General features: G+C 33.5%; 1 protein-coding gene across 5 annotated transcripts in view; it reads right to left on the reverse strand.

Moving 5' to 3' along the window:
* LOC100369098 (uncharacterized) overlaps positions 1-21,643 on the reverse strand; it is a 106,370-nt gene that overhangs the window by 63,439 nt on the left and 21,288 nt on the right. The window contains exon 1 of one of the 5 annotated variants that reach the window (XM_085495186.1): positions 15,330-15,573. The exons of the other annotated variants lie outside the window; for them this stretch is intronic. The gene's annotated coding sequence lies outside the window, so the exon portion shown is untranslated. Of the gene's footprint in view, positions 1-15,329; positions 15,574-21,643 lie in introns of those variants that run through there. 5 annotated transcript variants of the gene reach the window in all.

Below are 21,643 nucleotides of genomic sequence, written 5' to 3' on the forward strand. Positions count from 1 at the left end.
AGAACATACCAACATTATGTGGTGATGATATTAGAACATACCAACATTATGTGGTGATGGTATTAGAACATACCAACATTATGTGGTGATGGTATTAGAACATACTAACATTATGTGGTGATGGTATTAGAACATACTAACATTATGTGGTGATGGTATTAGGACATACTAACATTATGTGGTGATGGTATTAGAACATACTAACATTATGTGGTGATGGTATTATGACATACTAACATGTGGTGATGGTATTATGACATACTAACATTATGTGGTGATGGTATTAGGACCTAATAACATTATGTGGTGATGATATTAGAACATACCAACATTATGTGGTGATGGTAATAGGACATACCAACATTATGTGGTGATGGTATTAGGACATACTAACATTATGTGGTGATGGTATTAGGACCTACTAAAATTATGTGGTGATGGTATTATGACATACTAACATTATGTGGTGATGGTATTATGACATACTAACATTATGTGGTGATGGTATTATGACATACTAACATGTGGTGATGGTATTAGGACATACTAACATTATGTGGTGATGGTATTAGGACATACTAACATTATGTGGTGATGGTATTAGGACATTATTATGTGGTCTAAAGTCTAAAGAATAGTCGAATCTCAACATAGATAGAGATCAAGGCATAAACAACAGAAGAAAACACCATTTAATGCTCTTTCAACAGGTTTGTGAAAGGCTCTTGAAAGCTATGATTTAAGCGCATATAAATCGACAAGACATAAAACAAGCAAAACAATGATAATAGTAGGTAACACTGACAGCTGCTGACAACTAGGTTCAACATAGAATAAGACCAAACAAAATTTGATCACGAAGACCTATCCAATTACTATTTGATAAACAGTTTCCTTGAACATTCAGATAATAATCTTCTGAAGTCAAAGGACACGTCATTCTCACGACAACCAAGTCATCGAATATAACACAATGAAGACGTTTCGTGACATTTGATGTAATTACGCAAACTAACCTTTTTAGCATTGATTCCCTACTTAGCCATTACCATGACGACATATAACATTTAACAACGAATCCTTATCTCTCAGTGAAAATGTCATCAGGACATTTCCCTCTAAAATACAATTTAGGCAAGAAAAATGCGTCTGATAATTGAAAAGTTAATACTAGTTATTTTGTCTTGGTATTAAAATTATTATATCGGTTTCAAGATTACACAAGATATTTTCCTAACATTAATAAAGCATCTGATACTAGGTAGACAGTAGAAGCCGGCTGATTGGTTGTTGATATGTAAGACAAGTACTGATTGGCTGTAACCAATTAATAGCAGACGGCTGAGTTGAATTTGCATAGCTCGTGACTGATATTAAATTCAGTCAGCCTTGGGCTAGAAAATGAAATTATACCGTCGCTACTAAACATAAAGTACAAAGAGTGCTGTTTCAGTGTAGCAAACCAACATTTGTTTTGATGGCATAGTAATGAAAAATTGATTTTTCAGTGTTTTGAGCAATTTTTTGTTTGACTGAAACTTTATGTGCTGATAAAAGTACCTTTTTACTCAAATCTGCAAGTCAAGTAAAACTGTATTTATTATCCTCATATTTTTACTGAAACAGTGCAAGCATCTGTGTATTTAAACATATCCTACCAAAATCCCACCCATCTGAGTGTGTTCTGGCACAATTGGTAGTGGGGAGGACGAGTATTATTGGGGGGGGGTAGAAAAATACAATCCATTTTCATGAAATCTCTAACACTCATAACACGGTAATTAATTATTTGGACATCAAGTAATACTATACAATGACGCTGTGAAGTTTTACAATAAAGAAAGCATACTATAAATAAACCCATGTGTGTGCATGTTCTTTTTATTCATTTTCAAAGCATGAACCCCACCTTTCATGAGAACTCTTGGTGATTTGCGCCAACCGATAAGTCACGGTTTTTGCTTGGATCCTGACAACCACGACTTAGCAAGGGGTCACTGTCTGCAAGACTTTGGTATAGAATTGGCAAATTTCAAAACAGTTGTATAAATGTGGCATCAGTAAAAATGTCAAACTTCTCAAACTTTAATCAGCATTATACATAGATGCTAAAAAAAAAAAATTTCACATAAATGTGTTCAGAGGCTCTGAAGAAGATTTTTGAGTGATTTTTGCCAATTTTTGGGGGGAAAGCATGACAGAAAAAGTCATGTGACTGCTAACATTTATATTCATGAAATAGGTAGCTGGTTAGACTGGCAAAGTCGGGACTTCTTCATTGTTTTTTCAAAAGAAATAATTAATTGTTTTAAATCTTTTGAGCGTGATCGCAAAAACTAACTTGACCACGAAAGAAATCCCAACTGGACGCATCTGCGGGCATTTGACTGCTATTAATTATTCATGATGTCATTGATATTGTAAAAATATCACTTTTTACTAAAAATGACAAAAATATTCATCAAAATTATAGAATTAAAGATATCATCATGAAATGAACAAATCAACATGAACATGTAAAAAAGTAAAAAGTTGACTCATATGATAAGCTCTGCTCGACAAAGTCGACAGCGAATCTAAAAACAGGGTAAACAACTTCCCACACTGGGAATGCCAGTGTCTTTAGGGAGCAGAGTAGAAAGAAGTCGTAGATAAGCCATGCAAAACGGATAAAGATTGCCCACTCAAAATGCTATCAGTATATACAGGATATAAACAGTATTAAATATGCACCCACACGGTGCTTGTACCGTAATATATCATTATGTAATTATACTGTTAGGACAGATGAAATCAAAAACAAAAATACTACATAAACAAGCATTGATAATGCATAGTGACCGTTCAGTATTACCTGTAGTCGATGTAAATGTTCAGTACAAGTGACATGTAGAAATGAAAGATCAATGTTTTTTTTAAGACTAACACAGATTATAGATTGTGTTACTGTCAGTATAGTACCTACATGGAAACTTTGACTTGAATTGGACTGTATCTTACAGAGGAAATAGCATGAAAGAAAAACACAGTCAGTCGAGTAATGTTGTTCAAGTATCTTCAAAAGAAATATGGCTTGCAAAATAACCTAATATGTTACTTTGAACTGAATCAGGCCATATAGCCCTGTTCAGCTCCAAGAAACAGTTCCAGACATGTTACAGAATGTGATTTTAGGTTTTTTAGACAAAATGGCCACCATTTCGACAAATTTGATCAAATCTCAAGAGAAAATATGTTGTTATGTTACCTTTGAATATACTACTATGTACAAACTTTCAAGTGAATCAGGCCATATCATCCAGAGGAATTGGAAAAAAAGAAAGAAAAAAGAAATGGTCGTCAGTTGGACATTTTCGTCCATATTTTGAAAAAAATATGCTCGTGTAACCAAATATACATGATCATTATACAAAGTTTGATTGAAATGGCCTTATTCAGCCCTGAGAAACAGTTCCGGACATGTTACAGATTGTGATTTTAAGATATTAAACAAAATGGCCGTCATTTCGACAAATTTGATCAAATATCAAAACAAAACATGGTGTTGGGTTATCTTGAAGTATGTACTAAATTTGAGGACAAAATGGCTGCCAGTCAGCCATACTAAAATGAATCATATCGAAAATTGTTGTGCATATGTAGGTCATCATACATTGTCTGTATGCCAAGTTTGAACAAGATTGGTCAAAGGGTGTCCGAGAAATGGCTTCGGACAAACACAGACAGAGCACAAATTAGTAGTCCCGTTTTCAGACTTCTGGCGAACGGGGCATGTGGCATGCTATTTTGCTACCTACATCTCAGAATTCTGTTTATTGCAGTTGCAGTTCCGTTAATTTTTTTTTTTACATTATAAGAAGATGTGTATAAATATTTTACGTGTTACAAAAACATTTGAAAAAATTATGCGTTTTTTTTTTTGTGTTGAGAAAAGTTAACGTTAGCTTTGAAAGGGTTCTGAAACTACTTCGCAAGTCACAACCATTCTCAATTAAGAATCCAAATGAAAGAAATTAGCCCACGCAACAAATTAAAATTGTTTAATTTTACCATAAATATTAAACAAAAATATCATTTGTTTGTTGTCGGTGAGGTATTGTGCCTGTGGTCAGAATAAAACACGTAATTACAGTTCTGTGAAAGCACAATAGCCGTCTTAGTTTATCATTCAACCAAATCATAATGAAAATCTACAACACATAGGTCACCTCCTAATCTAAAAAGGTCAAAGTTCAACATAGGGAGATAATTATCATCACCATTGATGGCAGGGAAACCGCCAAATATCAAATGCTTGCATCAGAGACAGAAGGTTTTTATTTTGAATGTCAAGTGATAGCATACGACAATTGTATTGTACAGCGATTGACATTATACAAACATTTATTCCACCTACACATGAATCTCATGTCTATTTCATGCAAATTACTTAAATGCCAAATGGTGGAAAAGAAACGCTCTGATCAAAGAGATAATAACTATTTGGCTTTGTTAAAAAACTCAAGATTTATTATTTCAGATTAAGGTGCTGATCATTAAAAATTTAAAACATAGGTGGGTGATCTTTAAAAAGCAAGAAAAATCTGCATTTAAAGAAAAAAACTAAATTCATTAAAAAATCATGAATTTTATTCAAGAAAGACACTGAATAGTAAAACGTAATTACTGTACGGTAACTCAAAACTAAGTTATGAAAAAAAAATTATTTACACTTCCCTTCTACCAGAATTTCCAATGGTCAACCCCTTAAAAAAATTTTTCTTTCAGTTTGGTTCAAAAAAGAAAGATAAATGAGACATGGGCGAGAAAATAATTAAAAGAAAGCTAGTTTAAGTAGTTACATGTATAAAACATGTTTCAGTTTAGTAAGTTGTTAGGAAACGGGTGCTGTGAAATGGACATCATCCTATTTATCATCACTTTTTATTTCAGTAAAAAGTTTGAACAACAATTCTCCATAAGTACTGTACATTTCAGAACAAATAAGTTTTAAACATATTTTATCAGCACAACACAGAATTTTGTGAGTTTATTGCGACAATTCCCCTTTCATTGCATGTCATTCAAACAGCATTTTGAGCAATGGTGTTGCAGTAGCGTAATCCAAAACTCTGACAAGCTACATAATGTTACTAGTAAATATTGAGGCACAAAATGTGATTTCAAAATTATATATTTGTGTTGGGTGAAATATACTGTGAGAAGAAGTCAGTCACATTTTAAAAATTACTTGGCAAGTCAAAAATGTTGTGCGAAACATGTATTCGGAAAAGAAAACAGTGTTTAGATCAGCACACATTGTCTAGCAACGGTATTCCAAACGAGAAAACGTGTGAATGTAGAAAGGCGAATAGATCATAAAGGCTGTGATAAATAGGATTATTTGTCTTTACAGTAGGCGTGAATAGCCGAATTATAACAGTACTAAGAAAAATATGTCTTCCCAACCATATGTACACACATAGCTTTATCTTTCATTTTCAAATCAGACAACAGTCACTGAATATTTTCACAAATGATATCAAACTCAGCAAAAAAATGTCTTGGAAATTGTTTGACAACAATTAAGTCTGTGAATACTTTTTCTGTCAAATTTATAAGTTTATTTTTTTCAATTTATTCATAAATTTTGGACAAGATGGAATAACTTTTCCAATAGCTACAGAAATTGATCAAAATACGGAAAATACTATGTCACTATTTTTTGGGAAATGGTGACACAAATTGCCAAAAATGTATACAACTGTTTAAAATTCGCTAACATTTAAAAACAAAAGTCACAGAAATCACAGAAGTACATACATGTATACTTTCGCTATGGCAATGCAGTCACAGCATGACAGAGGCATTCGTCACACTTGGGGTAGAAGTGAGAACACCAATCAATGAAAGACAGACAAAACACGGAGGCAAAGCAAAAACACCGACCTTAGCCGGAAGAGCAACTCACAAAGAGGAAGGCTTCCTGAAACAACAATGTCGTGTCAGAGAAATCAATTCCCAGGGGAAAGGGATGATAAGCAGGATACAAGCCTACGTACTAACATTTTACCCACTCACCACAGCGGCACACCGATCACTCTGTAAATATCAAAGGTAAAATAAGTAGAAAAAGGGAACACAAGATGATGGGAGGTAAAGGTAAACCCTGCTCCAATTTCATACAAATCAATAATCAAATGAAACTTCTTGGATGACTGTCTGAGTGTGAGTTGGGGTTTGGGTTGTGGTGTGAGTTGGGGTTTGGGTTGTGGTTGGAGTTGGGGTTTGGGTTGTGGTTGTGCTTGGGGTTGGGGTGGTGTTAGGATGTACATTCATTTTACATTTAATTGAAACAAACACGCACCACAGGGCATATTTAATAATTGAGAGTATAAATTAAACATAACATACAACGTAACATACGCTTAAAAACATCATTAGTTCTTACCAAATCTGGTGTAAAATTTTGAGTTTTTTTTTGGATGTATTGTTTCTGTTTTGTTAGTTCTAGACTAGAATAGACATAATTGGACTATAATTGGTTTTCATTAATATTTATGAAATTCATTAGATATTCATCAGAAAGTTATAAAGTTGGCTTTGCTGCTCAGTAAAGATCTCACCATGATATTCAGCACGAATACACATGATAGGACTTGAAGAGAGTTCCGGTTGGGGGTGTCATAGCAAACATTTTCTTGTAAACACTCCCACTCCTAGGTCTGGGGTTGTGTGGTATCATCCTCTTTTTCCCCAAGGGTTGTTATGCCTATTTGAAAAGTGAGAGGGTCAGAGGAAATTGGTTTTCTGCAAATAGTAATTCTTTCACATTATTGACACCCCCCCCCCCAAAAAAAAAACACTTGTGCCTTTTCTTACCAACTGATGGGTGGTAAATCTGAGTCAGAGTAGGATAGAAACAGTTTATGCATACATGTATATCTAGGTTATTGTTGGGCAAGGCCGGTGAATACCTGACGAAAGAATCGATTTAGCGCAATTTCATTGATTCGCTAAAAATAGATTTCCATTCACTAAGAAAGTTCAGTAAATAACACAATCTTTAAATTCACTCAAGAAACCTTGTTTATTGAACATTTGGTATTTCATACAACACATCTGATGATTATCCAATGTCTATCTCTGCAGTTATATCCCCCATCAGTAATGGAATACTATCGAGTTAACCCACCTAGTTATTAACCTACATACAAAAATGGCATTTTCAAGAAATACCGCAATTTTGTCGTCAGACTGTTTTGCTATGACACTGCTCAATTAATAGAGATATTTCGCTTGTCACTCCCATCTATGAACCAAATCAATATTCAGGCTCCAGATTTATCGAGCCATTCTTAAATTAGCTGCGTGGCTAAAACATGAGAACAGTTAAAAGTGAAGTATCCTAACAGCTGCTTACCACATCTTGAACGTTATATTTTAACATTTTATATTTTTTGTCTCTATTTTCCTATATCTTGGCTACGGGTCTTAATCAAAATTTATATGAAATCAAGAAAAAAAGTTTAATTCATGGAAGACGAAAGTCAACTTTGGGTTCCTAAGTGTTAAACACTAACACTATTCAGTTAATTCAAAATAATTGATGATATTTAGTGTTTAAGTATTGAAGACACAGAATTTGTCAAAAATTTGCATATTCATAAGTTGAATATAATGAACGAACGAACGAACGAATGAATTAATTAAATAAATAGCTATTCAATTTTGTGGGTTTGGAGTTTAGTCAACTTTTTTATTAAGACTTAGTGCTATCTTCAGCAATATGAAATGAATCCCTTGGAATAAAATACTCTTTGTTCATTGGCCAGTTTAGTCAGGTGATCACAGCGATAACTTGTGTATGGTAGAAAGCCGGTCATGACTACACTCACAGATAACCCTACATGCATATTGGGGGGGGGGGGGTGTTCCATTCAGTTCATAGTTGTATATATCTTAGGCCCTGTGTTGATGAAAAACTCTACATAAACTATTAAATTCGTCATTAATCTCATTACATAAATTAGTCAGCATGATTATATTGGCCAATACATGTTTACAACTTATCAGCATGTTTTGTCACGCAAGATTAACTTTTGTGTACACTTATGCAGTTCTACCTGCCACGAGAGACCCACTGAAAAGATCTTGGAGAAACTTTGCTTCCAATCTGGACAAGAATTTCTCACCAACCATCTGACTCAGAGGCTCAACCTAACCACTTAGCAATGCAGCAAGTGAGAGAGATTGAAAGTTTATAATCGACATAGAAAGAAAAGCTGTATTGCTGTGTTCTTGCTGCGTTGGAGGCAATCATACGAGCAGCATATCATTTATAGACCATCCACATAACCCAGGACTTCATGAACAGAAGTTAATCTTGTGTGGGAGGAGGCTACTGTACTTTATTACTCATATTCAGTAGGATATTCGTTATTAAATATTTGATACTACGGGGTACTTCAGCTAGTTCTATGTATTTCATTTAATACTTTTATTTATTTATACTTGCAGTCAGTGAGAGATAGAAATGTCATGAATCAGCAATGTACATGCATGTTTGTTTTTAAATGTGGTAATACAAATCGGTAATATAGGTGACAAAGCCAAAATCTTGCAAGTGTTTTATTTAAAGTCGTTGGTTGTTTGACATCACTGTATATGAAACAAAACAACATGAAATAATGCTCTGATATTCTGGACCAATTTTTAAGGCAATTATCGCGTCATTTAAAGATGCTTTCTGTTACGATTCATAAGTAGGGTCTTGGGAGTATGATGCAAGAAATTTGATGGCCTGAAGATGTGGGAATTGCAATTAACTTCGAGGATTCAGCGAGATTCACCTTTATTCCAAATCACTGAATCTTGCGGAGATGAATCTTCAAGAATCCATGGTGTGTGGTGTCAGGAAACTATTGAAAATCGCTAGCACATGAAATTTGAAAAACCAAAAAACAAACTGGAAACCAAAATGATTGTCAACATGATACATTCAATATCATTGTAATTTGAATACTATGAGGTTATCACAAGAATACAGAAAAGTACAATCACAAAGGCAGTATGGTGAGCATAACGAGCATAACACACAGTGGATGTTATGCATTCCAATACTGCCTAAGTGCCTACTTTGCGGTATTTTTTTGATAACCTTATTATTATACATCATTTTCCAGCTTGTACAGTAGTAATTATTTAGCAAGATAATATAGGCCATAAAAAATGTTTTGCACTGTGCAAACAGTTGTGTGAATGACAGGAATCTATTTCCATCACATCGCACTATCGCTATCGCGATTCAACGTTCAATGTAAACAAAGAAAAGTGTTTGAATGTGACGTCAATAATCTGGAATGAGTCAATGCTGGTGATATAAAGACAAATTTCAATGTTTGAATGAGTGCTGAATGTTTGAATGAGTGCTGAATGTTTGAATGAATGTTTGAATGAGTGCTGAATGTTTGAATGAATATTTGAATGAGTGCTGAATGTTTGAATGAGTGCTGAATATTTGAATGAGTGCTGAATGTTTGAATGAGTGCTGAATGTTTGAATGAATGTTTGAATGAGTGCTGAATGTTTGAATGAATGTTTGAATGAGTGCTGAATGTTTGAATGAATGTTTGAATGAGTGCTGAATGTTTGAATGAGTGCTGAATTTTTGAATGAATGTTTGAATGAGTGCTGAATGTTTGAATGAATATTTGAATGAGTGCTGAATGTTTGAATGAGTGCTGAATATTTGAATGAGTGCTGAATATTTGAATGAGTGCTGAATGTTTGAATGATTGTTTGAATTAGTGCAGAATGTTTGAATGAATATTTGAATGAGTACTGAATATTTGAATGAGTGCTGAATATTTGAATGAATGTTTGAATGAGTGCTGAATGTTTGAATGAGTGCTGAATGTTTGAATGAGTGCTGAATGTTTGAATGAGTACTGAATGTTTGAATGATGTTTGAATGAGTGCTGAATGTTTGAATGAGTGCTGAATGTTTGAATGAATGTTTGAATGAGTGCTGAATGATTGAATGAGTGCTGATATGTTTTAGAATGAGTGCAGCTTTTTGTGGAATGGCAAATTCAGTAATAGATGTATAATATTTCTCTAACAACTAATAATATCTCTCACAACTCGCGTAAATTCAGCTAATAATTACTCAATGTAATCCAAAGATATCTTTTATACAGCTTGACAAATGCTTGAAATGTTACTCAAATATAAGACATAGTTTTAACTTGAATTTATTCTGAAAGTTTTATTTTTTGAACAAGATATTTCCATTGACAATTTATTCCTTCAATTTACATCAGATTGGAGTTGAGATGCTAACAGAGACAATACAGCACCAGGAATTTGAAAAAAAAAATGTTTTTCAACTGATATAGAGCATAATATGTAATGTGATTATTAATTATTAGACAAACAAATAAGTGAAAAAAGATAGTAATTTGTGACAGGTGTATTCATAAATTTGAAAGTTTTCATACAGACGATAAATCTTCTTGTGATATGCCAGAAAAGCCATGGGAAAGTAACGCAATTGGGAATGAAATTGTCACTATCATTATTCTCATTTCTATGATAAATATCAGATGCTATGGTAAAAAAGGGATTCTATTTTTAGTGAGATTTTGTAATCATGGCAAATGTTATTCTATGGTTTTAGCAAGGTTTCAAATTTTGTTTTACCTGACAACTCTGATGACAAGTGAGCTGGCAATGCCATGCTAATACAGTAGAAGATCAACAAACAAAACAAGTCATTGCCAGGTATAGTCTTATGTATTTGGTTGAACTAAAATATGAAGACACAAAAGGGCAAGGATGTAATGGAAATTTCATTGAAGAAAAAAACAAATTACCAGTTAACTAAACCTCATGTGACTGACCAATCACGAGTCCAGTTTAAGAACCACTACGCTACCAATTACCAGTTTTAATTGGTAGCATGACAATTTGGAATCAAGAATGTATATTCAGAAAAAGATGTCCAACAGGCTAAATTATGTTCTGAAAATATGTTCAGTTATAATCAAAAATCTTATCAATAATAGTCATAGAAAAGCATTAAAACATATGAAGTCTCGCAGCTAGGAAAGGGAGAGAGAGGGTAGATAATATACAGGCACCCACCTATCTGCCATCCACCTACTAATTACACTGATAATGATGACAATAGTAATTTTTTATAATAATTATCATCATACAGAAACTTATTTATTTTGGCAATACAATGTAGAGACATAAAAATTAACGATTTGACACATTAAAGTTAGAATGAATGAATGAACAAGCATCCTGATAGGAGAGAGATTTAATTTTAGTTGTCATGATTAGTATGATTTTTTTGTTTTTTGTTTTGTTTTTTTGTTAATAACTTTTACAATATAAAATATCAAACACTGCAGGTAAACAAGTGTAGAATAATGTACACATAACGACATAGGAGTGTTTGTTCAGAACTACATGTACATGTACGTGTGGATCAGTGTACAGTTCAAGGCCCTAACCGATCACGACTCAGCCCCCACAATTACAGTACGTTTAATTTGATTTTCAATTCTATTCTTCGGGGGATATCTACAAAGACTATCTCTTACACTCAATGACAATAGTCTTCATTCATTGGCTGGTTTTATTTACCCATCACCCAAGATCATCCAATAAAATGATCTGTTAGTAGCCGAGTATCGTTTCAATTGTGCTCTACTTTTCCACTTTGGTTGAAATCCCATTTCTGAATACATTAAAGGCAAGGATTAGACTATAGGAGATGCTAAAATCAGTTCATGATTTGGATTCATTCATGTTTGGGTTTACTTTAAGGAAAAGTATTTAACTTGTTACTGTTTTTATAAACTTTATAAAGTATGAATCCATTGAACTTTCTAGTGCTAAGTACTCAGGTAAATTTGTAAAGATCTTCACGGTTTATTGAAATTCAAAACAGAAGCGTCATCAGTTTAAAATGCCCGAAAATATAGTGATTTGTTTACTGAAATAAATATATAAAGGAATACCTAGCCTAAGTAGTACCCTTCTCATTAGGCATAGAATGTTAAATTATGAAAGAAAGCCTGTGTCAAAGAAAAGGGAAGAGGTTAAAGATTAAATGAACACAGTTGAGTTCTATACGGACAGTATTGAACTCCTAAACACTAAAACTGATGTTTAAAAAGACCAATTGACAGATATAATCAAAGCACACAAACCATGTTACCTAGGAATGTAGTACTACTGTGATTACTCAACACAAAATACAAACAGGAAAATAAATTCAAACCTGAACCTGAATCCAAGGCCAACTTCAGCATCATGGACGAGCGATGAGACAGTTCAAATGGCAGACATGAAAATCTCTATTTCAGATAATCGTACTTTGAAAAGAGTTTTCATTGATTTGTACATTCAACAATAGATACCATGTATGCATAGTGAATTATGAAATATATTCCCTCTATAAGAAATGAACATAATCTGAAAACTGAATGCATGGCATGCTGGGTAATAAAAATATGCCTTATAATGACTGTAGGCACACGTAGGGGCATGTGCTACGAATAGAGTAAATACAGTACCTGTACAAACAAAACAGTATTGGTGTATTTCACATTGAGAGACACCAAATATACGTAAAGATAACAGATAACCACCTAACCAATGACGCGCTGTTTTCAAGATAGAATAGTACATTACGATTGTACACTAGCAAGTACATGTACATTACATGTAATAAAAGCAGTCTTAACTGAACACCAAAAATTGTCTTGATGCGTAAAATGTATTGTTTTTTATTTACAGTTTTGTTCGGAGGAAATATTTTAACAAATTTTGAGTCATAAAATAATGTTACCAAAAACAGTGAAGGAAAAAGGGTGCAAATTTGTCAGTAAATCCAAAAAGAAAGTGACCGGAATATCCCCCCCCCTTTTGCATCATGAGATTAACCATTCAACAATACAATATATTTAAGACGGGTAAACATTACAAAAATCAGAACAGTTTAAAAACGTCAATTTACAAAAGATTATACGCTTAAAGGCTTTTAATTTATCATAAAACGAAACTGAGCTCAATCTGGGCCACGGCAACAATCAACTCGTACAATAACACATGCATGATAGTGATGAGGTTGCCATGGAAACACCATTTGCAGGGCATAATCCCGGCATATACATAAGTGAATTAATATTGAAGGGTTTATCATGGCATTATTTCTAAAATTAAAAAAATAATGTGCTTATAAAAATTGGGTCACGCAAACAGTATTTGATCATACAACGTTTATTGAGTGCATGATAAACATTGTCCTCGCTGAAATGACCGGTAGCTAAAACTATGTTTGCCGTCTCGATTAAGAACTAATTATTTAAGATGAAGTCGCTGATGAACAAAAGATCAAAGCAAGCACTGGACTTCACCTCAATCTAGTCAGACATTCACAGCTAACAGAATGATGTCTCCTTGAAGGCAATACGTGACAAGATGTAACAGACTTAATTTTCTTTGTCAATAAAGAACCTCAATTCATTAGCCAGGGTGTATGTACAAAGCAATTATTATACCATACTGAACAGGCTTAACATGGGTATCAAGAGAATATACAAATGACAGGAAATTGTTTACTGCACTCTCTTGAGGTTGGGGTGAACAAGAACAGAATACAATTAAGAGGGAACATGCCAGGAACTTCAAAAATCACAGCAACCCAGACATTTATCTAGTTGCTATGGGTGTGGCCATAGTTACTAGGAACATGGCCACTTTACACCCATCATTAGTGTTATCATTGTCTAATAACTATTTATCTATGACAGACAGACAACAGACAGACATTTTTTATCTCCAAACAAAAAAAATGGGTTTAAAAAAAGTTGATGACACATGTCCAAATCAATAAATATGTGACACTTTTGAAGCAAAAAAATTTCTATAATAAAAAACGATCTCAACAACATCAGTGTAGGATGGTAGTGTGTAGTAATATCCTGGAAATACGATGATATGAATTGTACACGTACACAATGTACCAAATACTTTGTTGATGATTATAAATCAACACTGGTGATTCATAACAATAATAAATCCCCCCCAAAAAATTACACAACATTTTCATAAGAGATCAGCAATGTTTCAGTCTCACTGATGCCAGTTTGTAATTATCACAATCAAGATAATTGTCAAAAGTTTGTTTATTTTCCTATGTGGAGTTTATTGATCAATAAAGTAATTGATATGCACTGATTTTATCGCCATGGTTACTGTGTACCATTAATGCCCCTGATCAATTTCTTCCCATTATTTTTAACACTTGCTCCAATCCTCCTCTGTATAATACTTCTAATCCATGGTGTAAGCGTTCATTTGATGAATCTGATTCCTGGAATGTTTTGGGGAATATTTTCTTAACACTAACAGCATACTAGTGATTATCACTGTGACCAAATCACATTTGATGATCATGTGATAAAAAACGACCAATCAGATTATCCTGTAATTAATGTTGACCAATTGAAACAGAAACCAAGAAAGTTATCAATTAGAACAATCAGAATACCAAACAGTGAGCGTGGTGTAATGTGATTAAATAAACAAATCAGTGTCCAGAAAAATTAAAGTAATCAATTTCCATAGAAACTATATCTATATGATTGGAGTGACCACTTTTAGACAAACACCAGTTATTAAACATGACCAGCTGGGTGAACAGTGACTGATAATGTGAAGTAATTATTAAAATTGTTAAAGCCATTCAAAGTGATAACCAGGTAACTACTTTCTAATCAGGTATATTACAGTGACCAACATCAAGTCTAAACAAGCATGAAATAAATGATTCCTAGTGAAAAACACAGAGAATGGTGGATGATAACATTGACCCCCTCCTACAACAATATCACAATAGGAAGTAAACGGCATTATAACCGCATCAATGAACATGCAAAACAAGCCAATTCAAACATCGTTTTTCTAGTACACTTAACAAAGCACCGGCATCACGACTCACATCATCTACCGTTGCCGACATAAATAAATCGTACATCAGCGTACACACACACACACACACCGACTGACATCAGCACATAATGTATAGATACATCACGCCAAGGATTTGTCTATTCTAACGACTGTGGAATTCACAATACGCCATCTGGAAAAATAATTCTGTTGAAAATCATAATCACGAGAAGTCTAATGTATCATTTATGCAAATCCTAACAAGGATGTGAAATAATACTCGACATTAAACCACTGAACTAGATTTCAAATGAACGACAGGACAAAGAAAAACACTAGAATTTCAACCCAATGAGAGGAGTTGTGAACTAGCTTACCATTTTTTGAGAGCTGCTACCACCAAATCATCATCATCATCATCATCATCATCATCATCATCCTTACCGTGCTTACTTGCTCGGCTCAATGTCTCATAATTCCCACATCGTTTCAGCTCTTTTAAGAGACAAGGACAGCGCCCTCTATCATGTTATTATTATGAAGCAGTTGCCATGGAGAAAAAAGTGCCAATGACTCCAGAGAATCTCTCAATATATTCATGTACTATTACAATGAATGAAATATACACAATTAATTACAGCATCTGGTATCATCTGAAGCATTTTCAGACATTTTCATTTTCATACATGTATATTTAAACATTCAAATGAGAAATTTAGATAACGAGAATAGAATCTAGCATCAGATACCAGGGTTGACCTCAGATATACAAAACCATTATGACTATAAATTTATACGAGACATCCAGGCAATCAAGTTGAAACACATAAACATAAGGCTTGAAACGTGACCCGAATTTGAACCCTCTAATGGTTAGCTATAAATGTGTACATAACAAATGTACATTAGTATTTTCATGGTTTGAATTTTTTAACATTTATTCACAACACAGAATGAATAATTGAAACATTTTGAGCATTGCTGGAACTTTACTTTTTGGTATAAAATATGACAGCCATGAGGTATCAGAGAAAATTTTTAGCAAGACAGTAGTTAAAAAAAAAGAAAGCTCAGAAAGAACTCCCGTGTGCTGAGAGTATTGAAGACACATAAAAAATTAATTAAAAATTACTTGTACTTGAGATAATGATGGAATAGCTGAAAACTAATTTTGTAAATCAGGTAACTGATATGAACAGATTTGAATGTAAAACTAATAAGGTCTGCGTAATGTAATATCTATGTACCAAGTTTCATTGAAATGTGATTAGAACAAAAAAACTATGAATTATTATTATTAGAGAATTAATATGAACAAATTTCAACCCAAAATTAATCAGGCCTGTCTATTGTTCTAGAGCATTTATGTACCAAATTTTATTCAAATGTATGATTAGTTATTGAGATATCAGTGAAAATTAATCATTTTAATTAGGTAATTAATAAGCATAAATATTTACCAAAAACTAATTGGGTCTCTGCTTAGTCCTAGGTTCATTGAAATGTGATGATAAATACTCTATAAAAGTTTCAATAAAATCCAATTAGTGGTTCTTTATATATCAGTGGAACATTCATAGAAAAAATTAACTAATTACATGTATGCGAATTAGGTAATGAATATCCACAATTATTTACCCTAAAACTAATCAGGTCTCTGCACAGTCTTTAAGTAACTATGTACCAAGTTTCATTGAAATGTGATGATTACTACTTGAAATATCAGAAGCAGAAAATTAATTAATTATGCAAATTAGGTAATTAATATGTACTGATATTACCCTAAAAACTATCAGGTCAGTACAGTGTCATATGACATCTACGTACCAAGTTTTATTGAAATGTAATGATTAGTACTTGAGATATCAGTGGAAAAGCCAAAAAATGATTAATCATTATGCTAATTAGATAATTAATATTGCACAGATTTGTACCCAAAACTAATCAAATATGCACATTAGTTCAGAGCATCTATGTGCCAAGTTTCATCAAAATGCAATAAGTGGTTCTTTAGATATCAGTGGAACAATCATGGAACAGCTAAAAATCAGCTAATTGTCAAGCAAATTAGGTAATTAATATGCATGGATTTTTACCAAAACCTAATCAAATCTGCGCATTGGCCTAGAGCATCTATGCACCAAGTTTCATCAAAAATCAATGTATGGTTCTTGAGATATCAGTGGAACAGACACATACACACAGACAAACAAACTTGACTCCCTTTTTGTGCTTTGCACACGGGAGTCAAAAAAAAAAGTACAGCGGTGGATGTTTGCGTATTCCACCACTTGTGGTGCACTTCCATAAAATACTACAAACAGACATATATAGATTTATGTTATAGATATCATGACATTATTTCTGTATACTGGTTTACTTTAATTGTGTCATATACAGAAACATTTTATTATAATTTGTTTTACTGGTCATTTCAATCACATGATTGGTCCTATCTATACTGGTCATTTTCATCACATGATTGGTCCTATCTATACTGGTCATTTTCATCACATGTTTGGTCCTATCTATACTGGTCATTTTAATCACATGATTGGTCCTATCTATACTGGTCATTTTAATCACATGATTGGTCCTATCTATACTGGTCATTTTAATCACATGATTGGTCCTATCTATACTGGTCATTTTAATCACATGATTGGTCCTATCTATACTGGTCATTTTAATCACATGATTGGTTCTATCTATACTGGTCATTTTAATCACATGATTGGTCCTATCTATACTGGTCATTTTAATCACATGATTGGTCCTATCTATACTGGTCATTTTAATCACATGATTGGTCTTATCTATACTGGTCATTTTCATAACATGATTGGTCCTACCTATACTGGTCATTTTAATCACACGATTGGTCCTATCTATACTGGTCATATTAATAACATGATTGGTCCTATCTATACTGGTCATTTTAATCACATGATTGGTCCTATCTATACTGGTCATTTTAATCACATGATTGGTCCTATCTATACTGGTCATTTTCATAACATGATTGGTCCTATCTATACTGGTCATTTTCATAACATTATTGGTCCTACCTATACTGGTCATTTTAATCACCTGATTGGTCCTATCTATACTGGTCATATCTATACTGGTCATTTTCATCACATGATTGGTCCTATCTATACTGGTCATTTCAATCACATGATTGGTCCTACCTAAACTTGTCATTTTCATCACATGATTGGTCCTATCTATACTGGTCATTTTCATCACATGATTGGTCTTATCTATACTGGTCATTTTAATCACATGATTGGTCCTATCTATACTGGTCATTTTCATCACATGATTGGTCCTATCTATACTGGTCATTTTAATCACATGATTGATCCTATCTATACTGGTCCTATCTATACTGGTCATTTTCATCACATGATTGGTCCTATCTATACTGGTCATTTTAATCACCTGATTGGTCCTATCTATACTGGTCATATCTATACTGGTCATTTTCATCACATGATTGGTCCTATATATACTGGTCATTTTAATCACCTGATTGGTCCTATCTATACTGGTCATATCTATACTGGTCATTTTCATCACATGATTGGTCCTATCTATACTGGTCATTTTCATCACATGATTGGTCCTATCTATACTGGTCATTTTAATCACATGATTGGTCCTATCTATACTGGTCATTTTAATCACATGATTGGTCCTATCTATACTGGTCATTTTAATCACATGATTGGTCCTATCTATACTGGTCATTTTCATCACATGATTGGTCCTATCTGTACTGGTCATTTTAATCACCTGATTGGTCATATCTATACTGGTCATATCTATACTGGTCATTTTCATCACATGATTGGTCCTATTTATACTGGTCATTTTCATCACATGATTGGTCCTATCTATACTGGTCATTTTAATCACATGATTGGTCCTATCTATACTGGTCATTTTAATCACATGATTGGTCCTATCTATACTGGTCATTTTAATCACATGATTGGTCCTATCTATACTGGTCATTTTAATCACATGATTGGTCTTATCTATACTGGTCATTTTCATAACATGATTGGTCCTATCTATACTGGTCATTTTCATAACATTATTGGTCCTACCTATACTGGTCATTTTAATCACACGATTGGTCCTATCTATACTGGTCATATTAATAACATGATTGGTCCTATCTATACTGGTCATTTTAATCACATGATTGGTCCTATCTATACTGGTCATTTTAATCACATGATTGGTCCTATATATACTGGTCATTTTCATAACATGATTGGTCCTATCTATACTGGTCATTTTCATAACATTATTGGTCCTACCTATACTGGTCATTTTAATCACCTGATTGGTCCTATCTATACTGGTCATATCTATACTGGTCATTTTCATCACATGATTGGTCCTATCTATACTGGTCATTTCAATCACATGATTGGTCCTACCTAAACTTGTCATTTTCATCACATGATTGGTCCTATCTATACTGGTCATTTTCATCACATGATTGGTCTTATCTATACTGGTCATTTTCATCACATGATTGGTCCTATCTATACTGGTCATTTTCATCACATGATTGGTCCTATCTATACTGGTCATTTTAATCGCATGATTGATCCTATCTATACTGGTCCTATCTATACTGGTCATTTTCATCACATGATTGGTCCTATCTATACTGGTCATTTTAATCACCTGATTGGTCCTATCTATACTGGTCATATCTATACTGGTCATTTTCATCACATGATTGGTCCTATATATATACTGGTCATTTTAATCACCTGATTGGTCATATCTATACTGGTCATTTTCATCACATGATTGGTCCTATCTATACTGGTCATTTTCATCACATGATTGGTCCTATCTATACTGGTCATTTTAATCACATGATTGGTCCTATCTATACTGGTCATTTTAATCACATGATTGGTCCTATCTATACTGGTCATTTTAATCACATGATTGGTCCTATCTATACTGGTCATTTTCATCACATGATTGGTCCTATCTGTACTGGTCATTTTAATCACCTGATTGGTCATATCTATACTGGTCATTTTCATCACATGATTGGTCCTCTATATACTGGTCATTTTAATCACCTGATTGGTCCTATCTATACTGGTCATATCTATACTGGTCATTTTAATCACATGATTGGTCCTATTTATACTGGTCATTTTCATCACATGATTGGTCCTATCTATACTGGTCATTTTCATCACATGATTGGTCCTATCTGTACTGGTCATTTTAATCACCTGATTGATCCTATCTATACTGGTCATTTTAATCACATGATTGGTCCTATCTATACTGGTCTTTTTCATCACATGATTGGTCATATCTATACTGGTCATTTCAATCACATGATTGGTCCTACCTAAACTTGTCATTTTCATCACATGATTGGTCCTATCTATACTGGTCATTTTCATAACATGATTGGTCCTATCTATACTGGTCATTTTCATAACATTATTGGTCCTACCTATACTGGTCATTTTAATCACACGATTGGTCCTATCTATACTGGTCATATTAATAACATGATTGGTCCTATCTATACTGGTCATTTTAATCACATGATTGGTCCTATCTATACTGGTCATTTTAATCACATGATTGGTCCTATATATACTGGTCATTTTCATAACATGATTGGTCCTATCTATACTGGTCATTTTCATAACATTATTGGTCCTACCTATACTGGTCATTTTAATCACCTGATTGGTCCTATCTATACTGGTCATATCTATACTGGTCATTTTCATCACATGATTGGTCCTATCTATACTGGTCATTTCAATCACATGATTGGTCCTACCTAAACTTGTCATTTTCATCACATGATTGGTCCTATCTATACTGGTCATTTTCATCACATGATTGGTCTTATCTATACTGGTCATTTTCATCACATGATTGGTCCTATCTATACTGGTCATTTTCATCACATGATTGGTCCTATCTATACTGGTCATTTTAATCGCATGATTGATCCTATCTATACTGGTCCTATCTATACTGGTCATTTTCATCACATGATTGGTCCTATCTATACTGGTCATTTTAATCACCTGATTGGTCCTATCTATACTGGTCATATCTATACTGGTCATTTTCATCACATGATTGGTCCTATATATATACTGGTCATTTTAATCACCTGATTGGTCATATCTATACTGGTCATTTTCATCACATGATTGGTCCTATCTATACTGGTCATTTTCATCACATGATTGGTCCTATCTATACTGGTCATTTTAATCACATGATTGGTCCTATCTATACTGGTCATTTTAATCACATGATTGGTCCTATCTATACTGGTCATTTTAATCACATGATTGGTCCTATCTATACTGGTCATTTTCATCACATGATTGGTCCTATCTGTACTGGTCATTTTAATCACCTGATTGGTCATATCTATACTGGTCATTTTCATCACATGATTGGTCCTATATATACTGGTCATTTTAATCACCTGATTGGTCCTATCTATACTGGTCATATCTATACTGGTCATTTTCATCACATGATTGGTCCTATTTATACTGGTCATTTTCATCACATGATTGGTCCTATCTATACTGGTCATTTTCATCACATGATTGGTCCTATCTGTACTGGTCATTTTAATCACCTGATTGATCCTATCTAT

Source organism: Saccoglossus kowalevskii, chromosome 21 (assembly GCF_978046115.1).
Source record: "Saccoglossus kowalevskii chromosome 21, keSacKowa6.1, whole genome shotgun sequence".
Taxonomy (NCBI): Eukaryota; Metazoa; Hemichordata; class Enteropneusta; family Harrimaniidae; genus Saccoglossus; species Saccoglossus kowalevskii.